The sequence below is a fragment of the Nyctibius grandis genome, chromosome 7, assembly GCF_013368605.1.
Source record: "Nyctibius grandis isolate bNycGra1 chromosome 7, bNycGra1.pri, whole genome shotgun sequence".
NCBI classification, from domain to species: Eukaryota; Metazoa; Chordata; class Aves; order Nyctibiiformes; family Nyctibiidae; genus Nyctibius; species Nyctibius grandis.
In genome coordinates this window covers 24,400,536-24,416,228 of record NC_090664.1, presented here as the reverse complement: position 1 = coordinate 24,416,228, position 15,693 = coordinate 24,400,536, and the positions used below count along the sequence as shown (strand labels likewise).

Sequence of the window (15,693 nt, the reverse complement as noted above, 5' to 3'; positions counted from 1 at the left end):
TCACAGGCACATTATACTTTAACTGATATATTTTGCATGACTATTTAGGACTCACAGTTACATGGCATTGACTGTGTGATATTTTCTGCAGAAGTCATCAAAATATGTGATCAAAAAGGCCATCCTGGTACCATCCCAAGGCACAACTTAAGGCCAGTGGGGATGGGACCAGAGCGAGGGCTGGAGGTTTGTCATTCCGGAGCATTCAAAGGTCTGCATGCTCAGTCGCTTAGTGCAGTTCCAGATAAACTTATTTAGGCTATCCACAGGACGAGGGAATGAGGGTGTAATGTACTCCCAGCCATGCTGGTGAACGCACTTTTTGGGTGGTTATACCCCATCAGTTCTGGCAACTCAGCAGATGTTTCAGTGGTCTATGTTTTGTAAGAACAGACCAATTGACATTACACTTCAGTCAAGCTCTCTTATGCATAGAGAATTGTAGGCTTTGTAGCTGAGAAGCTCATAGCTTTCTTGACCAAGCAAACTAAAGAATTGGGAAATGAGATAAAGCCTGCACATTTACTCTACTTTCAGTTCAGAGCAACAGTTCTCTGAAGACTCACTTGTTCAGCTTCACATATCTAATTTTAGACAAATTGCTGAAACAGCCAAAGCATGACCCTGACCACCCTTACTTGCCTATATAACCATTAGAGAGCCATGTGCGTCACTAGAGCAGGAGTCTGTCCACCTAAGATCAGAAGAACTGACTGGAGGTGCTTGATTTCCTTCATTGACAGGGACTTGAAGCAACTAAGTTCCTAATTTTAGGTACATTCATTGTAGAAAAAAAAAAAATAACAAGTGTGATAACATGAATCTGGATGATCAGAACAGGAAATAGATATCCTTCCTTTACTGATGTACAGAGACTTCATCTCTGGATCTGGAAAGTGCAACGTTGTCTCATCTCTGGGCAGGGAGGAGATGCCGCATTTAACATGTCAATACCATCGGCACAAGAAAAGGGAAAAATCTTTTCACACTAAAGGGCAGATACTTTGTTCCATTCTTGTCCTTTCGTGACATTGAGGTGGCCCTGTGACATCCACCCCAGAGCTCGATATTCAGACCAGTGAGAGGCGAAACTATTCAACCGAGAGACATAGTACCTTGACATCACTGCAGTCACAACAGAATATTTTAGAATAGTCCCAGGCTGCTTTTACTTGCAGCAGGCAAGGATAGAAAGCTCAGGAGTGGTAATCTACTAATTGATCAAATACAGAATTTGGTCCCTAAGATAATTTCTTTTGCCCTTTTTAACAGAGGACATTTTTTTCCTTGGTACTAGACCAGATTGAAATAGTAAAAAAAAAGATATAGTGCATGGAACACAGAAAATTATTGTGAAGTTAATGAACTACCATAAAGTCAAATCTTTAAAGGTCTGTCACGGTTTAAAGCTGGGCTGGCGATTAAACCTGCGGCAGATGCCCTCTGTTATCCCCCCCCCCTCCCCCCAGAGGGAAAGGGAAAGGGAAAAGGGAGAGAGACTTCTGGGTTGGAAAATTAAAACAGTTTTAATAAACTATAATAATGAAAAAAAAAGAATAATAATAATAGAAATAATCAAATATATACAAATATATATACAAAACCAAGATTGAGCTCCCCTGAAGTCAGCCACGTCATCACCGGCACTGCAGGGCAGGCTCCGGGAAGGCCCAGCCTGGGCCTAGCGATGGTCGAGAGCTGGATTCAGGAACGCACGGATCGGGATCGGGGGCAGCAGGAAAACAGACGGAGTCCTCCCTGGACACCGGCCATAGCAGAAAGAGAGCGAGACCCTCGTGATCCCCCCACTTTATACCGAGAATGACGTGTATGGGATGGAATACCCTCGTTGGTCAATTTTGGGTCACCTGCCCTGTCCGCTCCCCTCTGCAGCTGCGACCCCCCTTCGGCTCTTCACTCGTAAGCAATGAGGAATTCAGCAGTGACCTTGGTTTCTCTCAAGAATAAGTACAGCAAGAGCCTTTCTGCACAACATCCCTACCGGTGCCTCAGTGATAATTACAAACTTCGAGCGTTATCAGTCCTGGAAGCAGACACTGTCTGCAAAAACATGCAGTTAGTTTCAGAAAATGCAGTTACTTAGAGGAGACTTAGCTGAAAGTAAAAATCACTGAAAGGAAAATCGGCCTGGTTTAGGCCAAACCAGGACATTCCACCCCTTATTCCATACCACTCAGATCACCACTAACTTTTCATTTTAAAATATATACAGATAACATTAGTTTATGATTCATCTCTATACAAAAAAAAAAAAAGTTCATCAAGTTCATTTAGTTCAGGATTGTGGGTTTCCATCTGGCTAGGAGTCTCCCAGGGTAGGAGAGATGATATGAGCTTTGTCACAGTTCGTGCCCACGGGTTGCAGGTTAAAGATGTCAGTCTCGAGGAGGTTACTGGACGCCACTTGCAGCTAGCTCCGGTCTCATCACCACTGCTTCAACCTGAAAGACACTTATGAACACTGTTAGTATTATGCAGCAATTAACATCATGCAGTTCAGAATTAAGTATTCTCACCCAAGATCAGATCACCTTCAGGGACACATCGGACTCCACCATCCTGCAGCATCACCCACCAAGTACATCCAGGTCCTTGAGCAAAAGCAATCCCATGAATGGGTTTACCTTTGCCCGTAGCAGGAAGAACCCAGACAGTTTTTCCCAACAGATTCCTTTCATGCACCACAGGGACTTTATCCCCTTCTATTGTATGTAAAAGGTCTGACTGAGCAGGGCCAGCTCGGTTGATAGATCCTCTGGTGTTAACTAGCCAGGTAGCTTGTGCCAAATGCTTATCCCAGTTTTTAAAGGTTCCACCCCCCATTGCTTTTAGGGTAGTTTTTAACAGCCCATTATACCGTTCAACTTTCCCAGAGGCTGGTGCATGATAGGGGATGTGATATACCCATTCGATGCCATGCTCTTTGGCCCAGTTATCTATGAGACTGTTTTTGAAATGAGTACCGTTATCCGACTCAATTCTCTCTGGTGTGCCGTGTCGCCACAAGATTTGCTTTTCGAGGCCCAGGATAGTGTTCCGGGCAGTGGCATGGGGCACAGAGTATGTTTCCAGCCATCCGGTGGTCGCCTCCACCATGGTAAGTACGTAACGTTTACCCTGGCGGGTCTGAGGGAGTGTGATGTAATCAATTTGCCAGGCCTCCCCATATTTATATTTCAACCACCGCCCCCCATACCACAAAGGTTTTAACCGTTTGGCTTGCTTAATTGCGGCGCATGTTTCACAATCATGGATAACCTGTGCAATAGAGTCCATGGTTAAGTCCACCCCTCGGTCACGAGCCCATCTGTATGTTGCATCTCTCCCTTGATGACCTGAAGTGTCATGAGCCCACCGAGCTAAAAATAGTTCACCTTTATGTTCCCAGTCCAAATCTATTTGGAACACTTTAGCAGCTTGATCCGCTTGTTGGTTGTTTCGATGTTCCTCAGTTGCCCGACTTTTAGGTACGTGAGCATCTACATGACGTACCTTCACGACTAGTTTCTCTAGCCGAGCAGCAATATCTTGCCACAGTTCAACAGCCCAAATAGGTTTACCTTTACGCTGCCAGTTGCTTCGCTTCCACTGCTTTAACCACCCCCACAAGGCATTTGCCACCATCCATGAGTCAGTATAAACATACAGCCTTGGCCACTTTTCTCGTTCAGCAATGTTTAAAGCCAGCTGGATGGCTTTTACCTCTGCAAATTGACTTGATTCACCTTGTCCTTCTGTGGCTTCTGTGACTCGTCGTATAGGACTCCATACAGCAGCTTTCCACTTCCGATGCTTTCCTACAAGACGGCAGGATCCATCGGTGAACAGGGCATACTGCTTCTCATCCTCTGGTAGTTCATTATACGGTGGGGCTTCTTCAGCACGTGTCACCTCCTTTTCTGGTGGCATTCCGAAGTCTTTGCCTTCTGGCCAGTCCATGATCACTTCTAAGATTCCTGGATGATTAGGGTTTCCTATTCGAGCCCTCTGTGTAATTAATGCAATCCATTTACTCCATGTAGCATCAGTTGCATGATGAGTAGTAGGAACCTTACCCTTGAACATCCAGCCTAGTACTGGTAATCGGGGTGCCAGGAGAAGCTGTGCTTCAGTACCGATTACCTCTGAGGCAGCTCTAACTCCTTCATATGCTGCCAGTATCTCTTTTTCAGTTGGGGTGTAATTGGCCTCAGAGCCCTTGTATCCTCGACTCCAAAATCCTAGGGGTCGACCTCGAGTCTCCCCTGGCACTTTCTGCCAGAGGCTCCAGGTAGGACCATTGTCCCCAGCTGAGGTGTAGAGCACATTTTTAACATCTTGTCCCATACGGACTGGTCCAAGGGCTACTGCATGCACAATCTCTTGTTTAATCTGTTCAAAAGCCTGTTGTTGTTCAGGGCCCCACTGAAAATCATTTTTCTTTCTGGTCACCTGATAAAGAGGGCGTACAATCTGGCTGTAATCTGGAATATGCATTCTCCAGAAACCCACAACACCTAAGAAGGCTTGTGTTTCCTTTTTGTTAGTTGGTGGGGACATAGCTGTTATTTTGTTGATCACCTCTATCGGGATCTGGCGACGCCCATCTTGCCATTTAATCCCTAAAAACTGGATCTCCCGGGCAGGCCCCTTGACCTTGCCTCTTTTTATGGCAAAACCAGCTTGCAGAAGAATTTGGATGATTTTCTCCCCTTTGTCAAAAACTTCTGCTGCTGTATCACCCCATACAATGATGTCATCAATATATTGCAAATGTTCTGGAGCTCCACCCTCTTCTAGTGCAGTCTGGATCAGTCCGTGGCAAATAGTAGGACTGTGTTTCCACCCCTGGGGCAGTCGATTCCAGGTGTACTGGATACCTCTCCAGGTAAAAGCAAACTGTGGCCTGCACTTTGGTGCCAAGGGAATAGAGAAAAATGCATTAGCAATGTCTATAGTGGCGTACCACTTGGCTGCCTTTGACTCCAGTTCGTATTGAAGTTCTAGCATGTCTGGCACGGCAGCACTCAGCGGTGGCGTAACTTCATTTAGGCCACGATAGTCCACAGTTAATCTCCATTCTCCATTAGACTTTTGCACTGGCCATATAGGACTATTAAAGGGTGAGCGAGTCTTACTAATCACTCCTTGATTTTCTAATTGTCTAATCAGTTTATGAATGGGGATCAGGGAGTCTCGATTGGTGCGATATTGTCGTCGGTGCACCGTGGCAGTAGCAATTGGCACCTGTTGTTCTTCAACTTTCAGCAACCCCACAACAGAAGGATCCTCTGAGAGGCCAGGCAAGGTAGACAGCTGTTTAATGTCCTCAGTCTCTACAGCTGCTACACCAAAGGCCCATCTATATCCTTTTGGGTCCTTAAAATACCCTTTCTTAAGGTAGTCTATGCCAAGGCTGCACGGAGCATCTGGACCAGTCACAATGGGGTGCTTTTTCCATTCATTTTCAGTTAGGCTCACTTCGGCCTCCAATACAGATAACTCTTGAGATCCCCCTGTTATTCCCGAGATACTGACAGATTCTGTCCCTTTATGATTCGATGGCATGAGGGTGCACTGTGCACCAGTGTCTACCAAGGCTCGATACTTTTGTGGTTCTAATGTGCCAGGCCATCGAATCCACACAGTCCAATAAATCCGGTTATCCCTCTCCTCCTCCTGGCTAGAGGCAGGGCCCCTCTAATTAAAGATTGGATTCGTGCTGCTCATGGGGATTGGACCTTCATTTCCCCTATTCACTCTTGGAAAAAAAGGATTTGAGGCCCATCTACCCTGACTGGGGTCCTGATCACTGGTAACTGGAGCAGCCATCCTCCTAGAAAAATTCTCTCTGGTATTTCTGTTAGCTTGCAACTCACGTACTCGTGCCTGTAGGGTACTGGTAGGTTGTCCATGCCATCTGCTCATGTCCTCCCCATAATCACGCAGGGTAAACCACAGGATACCTCGTGACGTGTTCCGTTTCCTTTGAGCCGGTCCAGTAGGAGGGCGTTGCCTCCTAAAGGCTGCAACGCGGGCCTGTGTAGGTAGAGAGTCAAGTTTATTCTCGATCCTGGACAGTTTGTCTGACAGTTGTTTCAATGAGTCCTTGTTCTCCTTAGTCAGTTTTTCCACAGCCGAGACACGGGCCTGCAGTGGGGAAGAAATACTATCTTCATACTGTCGCATATAGTTAGCCATTTCGCCCACACTAGGTCGTGCCATAGCATCTTCTTCCCAGACTAATATTGACAATGTATGGGCATGTGTTGGTGGAGCACTCTTCACAACCTTCCGGAACATGGATCGGTTGCATTCCACTTCATCAGGATTTACAGGATCTACAATGTCCTGAGGGTGTTTATAAATGATCTCTTGCACAGCTAGTTCTCTAAGGTAGTTAATACCTTTTTCTATAGTGGTCCATTTGCTTAGGTGGCTCATAACATCATCTTTATAGGGATACCTGCTCTTTACAGCTGACAAGATTCGCCTCCAGAGACTGATACTGTTCGACCGTCTTGGAAGCATCTTATCAATACCACCATCTCTGGACAGGGATCCCAACTGTCTGGCTTCTCTACCATCCAGTTCTATGCTATCTGCCCCATTATCCCAGCATCGGAGCAACCAGGTAATTATTGGCTCACCGTCATAACGACTAAAATCTTTTCTTATATTTCGCAGTTCTTTCAGGGATAAGGAGTGGTAGGTTATCTCTACATCCGAGTCCGAGTCCTCCTGTGATTGTTCTGCTTTAGAAGGACCTTTCTTGTCCTTCTTGTGTAATGGGCCTTCTTTAAAAAGACGATCAAGGAAACCCCCCTCTGTGTCAGGCCCTGACTCTGACTGAGAAGGGCCCTCACCTGGGTCCCGTGCTGGCTCTGCCTTAGAAGCCTCTGAGTCATCATCCTTCACTTTACTAGCTGATTTCTTTCGGTGTTTTCTCCTGGTTACAGGGGCAGCATGATACCTCCCGCTGTTGCTGCACCGACATCTAATCACATAGCACACCAGTAACACATACAGGACACCCAAAAATAACAACATGCCCTGTTCGAATTTTGCAGGAATCAGCTTGGCAAAAAAGGAGCAGATACTATCAAAATCAGTTAAAAGACGCCCGGTGTGCGCAGCTACGGATTCGCGATTAAAGCTGCCCATCATTGTATCATAGAGATAAGAGATCGGAATAATGACTGCCCAGTTTATCACGACATAAATCAGTATCACAACCCATACCGGAACGACATATTTTGACCAGCACGCCCTGTTAAACCACATGTAAGCACTAACACACAGCGCATACGGCAAGTAAGGTATCATTACACATAACTGTAAAACAAGCTTTATAAAGAGAAGAGGTAACACAAGGCTCACAAATGACATTATCATCTTAGCTATCTGTTTTAGTTTCCAACCCCTCGTAAATCTCAAAGGAAGAAATCTGATACTCTCTTGGCTGAGCTCTCTGGGTCTCCTCCCACTGGAGCTGGGATTCGACTTATCAGAGCAACCTGTCGGAGCTTCTCTCGAGCCCCACGTTGGGCGCCAATAAATCTGTCACGGTTTAAAGCTGGGCTGGCGATTAAACCTGCGGCAGATGCCCTCTGTTATCCCCCCCCCCTCCCCCCAGAGGGAAAGGGAAAGGGAAAAGGGAGAGAGACTTCTGGGTTGGAAAATTAAAACAGTTTTAATAAACTATAATAATGAAAAAAAAAGTATAATAATAATAATAGAAATAATCAAATATATACAAATATATATACAAAACCAAGATTGAGCTCCCCTGAAGTCAGCCACGTCACCACCGGCACTGCAGGGCAGGCTCCGGGAAGGCCCAGCCTGGGCCTAGCGATGGTCGAGAGCTGGATTCAGGAACGCACGGATCGGGATCGGGGGCAGCAGGAAAACAGACGGAGTCTTCCCTGGACACCGGCCATAGCAGAAAGAGAGCGAGACCCTCGTGATCCCCCCACTTTATACCGAGAATGACGTGTATGGGATGGAATACCCTCGTTGGTCAATTTTGGGTCACCTGCCCTGTCCGCTCCCCTCTGCAGCTGCGACCCCCCTTCGGCTCTTCACTCGTAAGCAATGAGGAATTCAGCAGTGACCTTGGTTTCTCTCAAGAATAAGTACAGCAAGAGCCTTTCTGCACAACATCCCTACCGGTGCCTCAGTGATAACTACAAACTTCGAGCGTTATCAGTCCTGGAAGCAGACACTGTCTGCAAAAACATGCAGTTAGTTTCAGAAAATGCAGTTACTTAGAGGAGACTTAGCTGAAAGTAAAAATCACTGAAAGGAAAATCGGCCTGGTTTAGGCCAAACCAGGACAAGGTCTTACCTCATTTTGTGCATTTCCTAAAAACTATTGTGTTGCCAAAGGCCAGCATTATGCAAAGAAGCCTTCTTATTTGCCAGAATATGAAACATTTTTTATATATATATACATACATTAAATGTAAATAGTGGAATAGTACTATATACAATTTATTAGTACTATTCACTCTCCCCAGACTTAATCACACACACACATATGGATTTGATGGGGATTCTGTAACTAAAGCAGAATTAACATTTGCACATTAAAAACACATCATGTGTTTATTGATAGAATTTAGCCCCCAAGACAGGCAGAAAAGCTCTCTGAAGAGGAAATGTTTCATGTGTTGCTTGTCTGAATAAACACCAGGTTCTAGCATAGTTCCATGGTGGCCTCTAACATAAAGACCATCTACATCCTAGAAGAAAGCTGAAATGTTATGTATTGCTAAAATGTATTCAGCAGCAAATGATGAAACTTTAAAAAAATAAGGCTTGAATTCTGGACATAAAAGTTGTATTTTCTGTAACTGTTTGCATTGCAACCAACTACACATTGTTATATCTGTTTGCCCATGAACTCCTGGAAACTGCATGATAAAACATAAGAAGGCAGTTGCACAAGTGTTTTCACACACTAATCCATTAAACGCTAAAACAAATGTCAAGTTAAATTAATAGAGTACTCATGGCTAGATCTGAAAGTGCAGTAACATTTTCACAACCATCTGGTGATATATGCCACATATCTGAGACTTGAATCTGGGCCTAAGTGTTTTATTTATGAGTTTTTTCTAAAAACAAATTCTAATCCACATCTAATCCATGCTATCATTCCTCCATTGCCCCTACCAATGATCCACACATCACTGTTTCACTAAGATTTTGAGATCCTTTAAGATATCTAATGTATGCTTTATGAAACTCAGAGATTCTGAATGCCTACCATAAAAGTTAGTTTAATACAATAATCAAATCAAACTATTTCTTCTGAACATATTACTCTATTCAGGCTTCAGCTTGACTTAGCCTGATTCTTTTCTGATTCTCATTTTGAATACAAAGCTGTTTATTTTTTAGTACAGACTTCATATATGTACTTGCTTTTTTACAAACCTTCAGGTGAATTCTGTTTGTACAGAAGTAGGGGTGCTACATTTTTATCAGTGGCTGACTACCACCATCAGTAACTCTGCTAGGCATTCAATTATTAATTTTTACTTAGAATTTTTTTACTGAGTATTTTCTGAAAATTGGCTTTGATTTATAATAGCAAGTTAGATCACTATTGGCAGGTAAAACTTGAAAGATGTTAAATATCATGTATTGACCACATTCCTTGTTCTTGCCCAGAAAGAGGCTTTTGGGATCAGAATTAATAGCCTCCAAAATTCTTTTTAGAAGTCCATTTCCATGAATATTGTTGTGATAAATTCTTCTACTGGAATTGTTCAAACACAACAGAGAAGCCAATGCAAGCCCAAGTGAATTTCATGGTTTTAGTTTAAGCAATGATTTGTGATGATCCTTTGAACTATTCATCCCACTGGAGCCTAAAGATCACACCCCCTTCACAGTAAACCACACTGGTAGGCAAGAAAGTATGAAAAGCTGATATTCTGGGTACTCTCTGTGGCAGGCATTTTAGATTAAAGCAGCTGGAAATGCCTTTGACAGAACAAATCTCTGATACAGCTATAAAATAGCAGTAAAAGTAAAGAAAGCTCACTGTACATATTTTTCCTAAAGTAGCATACTTTTACACACTTCCTGTACACAGGATTTATGGAAGAGGCGTCAGCCATGCAAACTTTTTCTCCTTTGTTCCTTAACGAGAGGCATGGCTGACAGGCCATTCATTAGATGTTGTTCCTTGGAGATGATGTGCACACCTTCGCTTCTTTAGTCATGGTGAGATGAAACAGCAGCTGAGAAGCACGTTGAGGACCTTTTGCTTCTTAGTGGAAAACACGGAGGTGATGAATGATCACCAGGACATCTGTAGAAGTGGGAGGTGAGAGCTATAATCGTGACACCTGGGAAGCGGCACTGCTCATGGTCAAGAGCGAAGTATTACAAACTTATGCGCTAGTGTTTGCTGGCACAAACTGTCTCCAAGAATGACAGAATCCTTGCTGGAAGTGATAGCAAAATGCCACACACAATTTTTAGAGGTTACAACATTCAGGATAAGATTTAATTTCTATTTTCATGCCAGGGAACTAAAAAAACCCAGTGATGGAAACATATTTGCTCTGGCATAAGTGGACTAGTGTGAGACTCAAATGCTTTTAAAGCTAAAGCACAGGAATTTGTGCTGCAATACACAAGTTTTATTAAATTGCAGTATCGCTGAGGAGGTCTGTACTCTCCTATATTATTTCTCACAGATTTCTTAATCAGTTTGTCTACTGTGTAGAGCTGCACTGTTCTTATCTGACTAGATTTTATTTACTTCTCAGTTTTATATCCATTTATACCAAAGGAGAGCATTTTTTTAATGTAGTAGCTTTTTCCAGATTTGTATTGAAAAGTATCCATCTGAAATGCATACTGGATTAACTTCCATCCAAGAACAGTTGAACTCAACCTCTGCTCTTTAAAGAAAGGGCAAAGAATCCTTTTAAACTGCTGTAAAGAACTGCTACTTTTTAGCTTGTTGTCCAGGATATTGGACGCAGAGAATACAATCACTGCTATCAAAGAATCATCACAGGTCAAAATTTCCACGAACAGGTAGATGACAGACTGCAGTTTTGAACTATTCTTAGATAATGAGTATCTCTGCTAGGGACATGTGGTAACCCTAGGAGGACTGGTTTTGATTTTTATGATGGCAACAGTTGTGCAGAGAATCCAGAGCAGGATGAACAATTCAGTATATTTTTCATTTCTTTTAGGAGTGAAATCAGAATTCCACTGCAGAAGCTGGATTTATGCTAAAAAGCAAATTGTACGTACGTGTTTGTGTGAGAGAGAGAGGGCAAAGTCTAGGATGCTTTTTCAGAAACTATCCCAAAGCAGTAGCTTGGGTTCTCTTGTATATTGCCATATAGTTATCAGTGGGTGTGTATTTAAGGCAACTTCAGAATTTATAAAAATTATTTAAGAAAGAGAAATAACTCACACAGATGAATACATCATGCAGGGTGTGAAAAATGAAAGGGTGTGTCAGAATGTGATCAGCATCTCTGGTCGGCAGAACTGCGATCCAGTGACTATTAGGCAGATCTCAGGAGGTTTCTGGAGGAACGAGGACTGAAACAGAGGATGAGGAGTGACGAGATTCTCTAGCAGGAGAAGGGACAGGTAAAACAGAAGACAGTTATAAATATTTTTTATAATGCTTTAGAATTACTATTCATGCTACTTTTTTGCCTCTCTGAGGTAGGTTCCACATAAATGTAAATAGCAGGACGAGTAACATTTCCAGTTTCAGCAACTGCAGTGATTTCAGAAAGGCCTCTAAGTAAAAAGTCTCTCTCTCAGATGTATTTCCATATCCTTCCTCTCCACTTTCATATACATGTGCCACAACCTGCGCATGGTATAAGGAGTTGGTAACTTTCAAGCTTTATAGTCTGTCTTCCTTAATATGAAATATTCCAGCCATGAGGGGTTATGGTACAAGCTTTCTATCTGCTGAAACATCTCTGGTGCAAGGCTTCTTGTTTCTTAGCTTGTTTTCAGTATGCTTAAAGTCTTCATTATGGAAGTCAAGTTATCACATAGGTATTTTTTGCAGGAAGCATTCATATCAAGTTCTTTTTGTAGTGCAAAGCAGGGAATTTCTGCACACAGGGCTGGAAACATTAGTTGTGTTCAGTCAGGAAAAGTTACCTACATTTCTTTTCACTTAAGTCATTCTCTTCCTCTTTAATGCCTCCACATCCACTTCAGGGACAGGTAGCTTAATTTCTATCATCTGTAGCTTTACAGAGTATTAGCTTTTCTCCACATGCCAATGATTGAGCTATACTAGATATGCTTGAAAAAGCCTACAACCTACAGTGCTCATTCAGGAAACTCGGAGTGAAGTAAATCCATATGTGTGTTAGTAAGCCAGTGTTCAGACAGGGCTCGTGTTTTCTGGCTCTTGGTGCTATCACGCACAATCCTCCTTTGAAGAGCTGCAGCAGTGATAGGATTTTTTATAATGAAGTGTGTAGCATGCTCATAGTTTAACACTGACATTTTGATATTTTTAAAAAATGTTCTTTTTCATTTGGTTAGGCATTCAGAATATTTTCCTACCCTGACAATTTTTTTAAAGGACTCTTAAATGAAAATAATATATATAATTAAGCAGAAAATAAAAGGTCTAAGATTCTATGTTAGAATTAAGCTACAAATGCTGTGTTTTCTCTACATTTTTTTTTAGCATTTTCCAAAAAAACTCCTAATCAAGATAGGATTTTTACTGAATCCTTCGGCTGCTCCAAAGCACTTGCAGAACAAAAATAACCTCTTATAAAATTCCATCTGACTTTTTCATAGTCTGTGATTCAGAAAGCATCACATTTGTCACAAATTCATGCATACTCAGCATCTAGGTAGACTTTCAGATATATGTGATATATACATGAACTAGAAACAGAAACCACAGTGTCTAATCCTATTCCCTTTACTTGTATAGAATCCAACCATTTAATCTCACAGGAATAAAGAATATCATATCTAGTAGGATTTTACATAGCTGCATTTCATATACAGCTTGACAACCGGACCAGCTAGTAGCTGTAATTTTAATGGGTTTGCCATTTATATCACTGTATTTCAACAGCAATTTGCAAAGTAAACATTGAGTAACACTAAAAGAAAATCTCTGTTTAAACACCTGAAACATTTAAAGCAATGCATAGAACTAATAGAGATATAAAATGGAGTGAGATGGCATTTTTCAGTTGTTACAGCTAAAGCGTTGGCTGTGTGATGAAAGTTTTTCTAGGTTGTTCTTCCTGAGATGTTCCTCACAAATTCAGTCTTAATTTTGCATGAATATGAAATAGAATTTGACATTGAAGTTTACAATACTATGACTTTTCAGGGTAATTATTCATATGTTTATGTTAGTTTTCTTGTATTATAATAACTGTGCACTAAGGTATGCACCTTCAGTTGGCTGCCCCTGGCTTTGAGAATGTGCCATGCCCAAGGATCAGCTAAAATATCCTGAATTTCCTGTGCACATTTAGGTGGTCATTTTTGAAAATTCCTCAGGAAACCCTGTTTTGTTTCCTGCTTGTCCATTTTTGCTTCCAGTCCAGGTAAAATTAAGTAACAGTCATTTAAGTGGTCTGAGGGAAATTTTTCAGTGGAAGATATTTGGTCTTGTTGTCCTAATTCAGTCTCCTCACACTCAGCTGAAAGCAGAAAATGATAAATGCCATATCCTGGCCGATACTCAGCGTTCAGTGGTTGGAGAGACTGCCGTCCCATGTGTCAGAGCAGACAACTGTCTTGAAGGGTGTGTACTCCCAAGCTGTGGTTACAATTTTAACCTAATCGGCCTTCCTGGAAATGAATCATAGTCCCTTTGAGGATGCAGGCTCCTGCTCATGCTCTGGTGTACCGAGCAGCTGCCATTGAATCATTTTCATCAGCCACTCCTTCATGTTAACCTTAATTTGCTAGCCATAAAAATGGTAAGAAAGTACTCCCTCCCAGCCCTCTTGTTGATACTTCTTTATTTAAAGTACTGCACAGTATTCTTCAAAGTTTATTATGGTTGGATTAAATTGATTTAACCGATGACCTCTACTTATTTATCTCCTTATTTGTTTTAAAAATGAAAATTGATTCACAGTTGCTTTAAAGCCATAGAGAGACAACCTGAAGGTCTGCCTAATGTTAAATATGTCATTATTTTTTTTTACTACTTGTTTTCTTTCTTATTTCTTGTTGTAATTTTCTTAGTCACCTATTGATTTGTGTGTGTCTTTGGGAAAGCTGCTTAATTTCTTTAAATCTCAAGCTACCAATCTGCAAAACAAATATAATAAATCATCCCATATCAAGCTGATGATGCTTAATTGTATTTGTACAACATTTTGAGTTTCTCAGATGAAAACACAGTGTGCTGTTGTTACTGTTATTCTAAACTTTGCAAGCAGAACCCAGTCTTCTTATTCAGGTCTACTGCGAATACGAACTATTTTCATTAGTTCTGCTGCATGCACACAAAACTGATCAAAACGATAGAAAAATCGGGTCCAGTATATTGAAAAATAAGATCATGTTAGTAGCTTGAAATATAATATTATTGTAACAGTAATGGCGAAGACATTTGACAGGTGTAGAGAAGATCAAGCTGCTTTCTGTTTCAAATGACTAATCAGTGAAATTCCTCAGAACCTCCAGAGTCGAGCAGCAGTTGCATCCATTTTCAATTACCTGATTTCTTTCTTTCCTTGTTTTTTTCTTTCTTTCTTTTTTTTTTTAAAAAAAAAAGAAATTAGGAACAGAAGCTTCTGGTTCAAACTGAAAACATGTCTCATTGTGCTTGGAAGTTATCCAAATAGCATCTGCCACAGTATCTTGTCTATCCCTAAACGCTTTTCTTTTCATGATAAATTTGTGCAGTATGATACAATTAAATGCACTTCCCATGGAGCATCAAGGAAGTCTGGCTGTCTCTTTGGATGACTTTTTCAGACTATTTCACACCATCGTGTCTGCTTCGCGTAATATCTATAAGGGATATACAACATTTCACCTACACTTTTTGGTATGTTTCTGCAAATACATAGTTACTAAAAATAGATTTCAAAAGTAAAATCTTAGCATACTGATTGAAGCTCTAGAGCAGTGCTGCTTCGCCATCTTTATAAAATTTCCTTTATGTTATTTTATCTTTATAATATTTTATCCTTCTATTTTATATGATATTCATGTAATGTTTTATATGTTACACTTGCTCATTTAGAAGGCACAAAAGATAATTTTCTCTGCTTTGAATAACAACATTCATCTGTTACAAAGTGGGACTTAAAGCCTTCCAGGCAAAACCTATTTGTTCATCAAAACTGGAGATACAGCAAGGGTTGCACTTTATTTTGTTTCATTTTCTTTTCTGTCCGTGGCAATAGGGACTACTGAAATTAATCTAACAATTAATTGTTCTGATTTCAGTCACTTAAAAATGACCCCTGCCTGGGTAGGAAAGATGAGCCCTTTTTTTTTTGAAAAAAAAGGGGGTAATGACCAGAGCCGCTGGTGAGTTCTGGTGGCATGAGTTGCTGCTGGAGCCAGCGATGGCCGTCCCCGCTGGATGCTTTGTGCAGGTCCCCGTCCCCCCACTGGCATGAGGATCGGGCGCGCGGCATCTGGCGGCAGGCGAGCAGGCCCGGCCCGGCACGGCCGATG

General features: G+C 41.7%; 1 protein-coding gene across 3 annotated transcripts in view; it reads left to right on the top strand.

The window, feature by feature from the left end:
- The window catches only part of HDAC9 (histone deacetylase 9), a 294,314-nt gene that overhangs the window by 168,018 nt on the left and 110,603 nt on the right, over window positions 1–15,693 (top strand). The window lies entirely within an intron of this gene.